This window comes from Lucilia cuprina, chromosome 2 (assembly GCF_022045245.1).
Source record: "Lucilia cuprina isolate Lc7/37 chromosome 2, ASM2204524v1, whole genome shotgun sequence".
Classification (NCBI taxonomy): Eukaryota; Metazoa; Arthropoda; class Insecta; order Diptera; family Calliphoridae; genus Lucilia; species Lucilia cuprina.
The window spans coordinates 15936610-15938440 of NC_060950.1; positions in this window are offsets into that span (position 1 = coordinate 15936610).

The following is a 1831-nucleotide window of genomic DNA, read 5'->3' on the forward strand; positions in this document are numbered from 1 at the left end:
AGTTCAGTTCTAGTTCAGTTCTAGTTCAGTTCTAGTTCAGTTCTAGTTCAGTTCTAGTTTAGTTCTAGTTCAGTTCTAGTTCAGTTCTAGTTCAATTCTAGTTCAGTTTTGTTCTAGATCCGTTTTTAAAGTTTTAAAATTTAGATAACACTTGTTATCTCTATAAATGTGTTAAAAGTTTTCAATAATAAACTTTTAAAAGATTTCCCTACTCTTTACTTCTACGACGAAACATGCATAGCATTCCTTTGACAATAGAGTCAGACATCTAGCAACTAATGAAATTAACGTTAAAACTTAGGAATTTGCCACCACAATTAACTAACATGACTGTCAATCACACATGCTGCAAATGGGAATTGACACAAACCAGAAACTAAAGGAAAAACTTGCAAAAAAAAACATACACCACATGCAACAGAAATTGTGGTAGTTAAGCAACCAAAAATAAAAAAAAACAAAAAAAAAAAATGGGACCAAAGATGACACTCAATATAGAAATTTGTTGTAGCAGCATGAAAACAATTGTTGCAAATCAATAAACAATGAATGAAGGTGGTTTGGGCAAAAATAAAAAAGATATAAATTAAAGGAAAACTTTTTCACAACTTCGGCCACCGCAAAAGTTTTTCTCGGTTTGAAAGGCCACACAATATTAAGGTGGGAGTACTATGCCACACAGAAACCCCAATTGAATAAAAGACTAGGATTGCATGACAAGTTCAAAAATTGACAGAAGTAAATTTGTTCACTAACATTCACAAACAGCCATTATTGGACACAAACAGAAATTCATCAATTGAAATTGGAGTCAAAAGAAAGATTGAACCAGAATGTTTTTGTTTGTTACTATTTCAAATACAATACAAATGACCACCTGTCGCCTAGTGTCTACAGTAGTTTTTATTTGTATATTGGATTCACCAAACCCTAGCCGACGATCCTAGCTCATTTTAAACACACACAATTTGTATGTGTCTGCTAACAATTGTTTGGGGATTGAATGTCTATGCCAGTGAATAATATTGAAGTGTAACATACTCTTAAAAGTGAAAGCTGAGGAGAATTTTAACATGCACACACACACACACACTTCTGTGTGTGGCAATGAATTTTTCGGAATCAAAACCTCATTTCAAATCAGACCCTATAAACGTTAAGGCATGCCTGCATACATACTACTTGACTATGTGTTTTAAGTATTATAGTCAAGGGAATAGCAATCAAGGCACTCATACCTTTCTGAATATGAAGTGCCAAAATACCAAAAGATTGAAGTCATCATCAGCATTATCTATGTACGAGTGGATGATTACAATGACGTCGATTGTAATGATGAGTATGAGACAGAGACTCAGTCTGAGGATTTTAAATGTGTAACATTAAAGCCACAGTTATAGGTCCTAACTGTGGATATTCATATAGTGTACATAGATATGTATGTATGTTTGTTGTGTATGTAGCTTGATATAACCAATACCACTTCAAATATATTTTTGTAATAAAAAAAGGCAAACAACAGCTGTTGTATTATTGCGTTTATAGAATATTTTTGTACAGATGAGTTGAAAATTGAGCAGGGATTATATTATTTAATGCATCTTCTATATATGTATATGAATCTTTAGTACATTGACTATAGTCGATCTCCAGTCTATTGTCTTAATTAAAGTCAATGTCCTGTTTGTAGTCTCTTCTATAGTCCAGCCTATAGTCTTCATTGCTGTTTTGCGGATAGAACTGAATATAGTTTACTGGATATAGTTATACACATAGTCCATTCTATTATCTTGGACATTGTACATTCTATAGGATTGACTATAGTCTAATC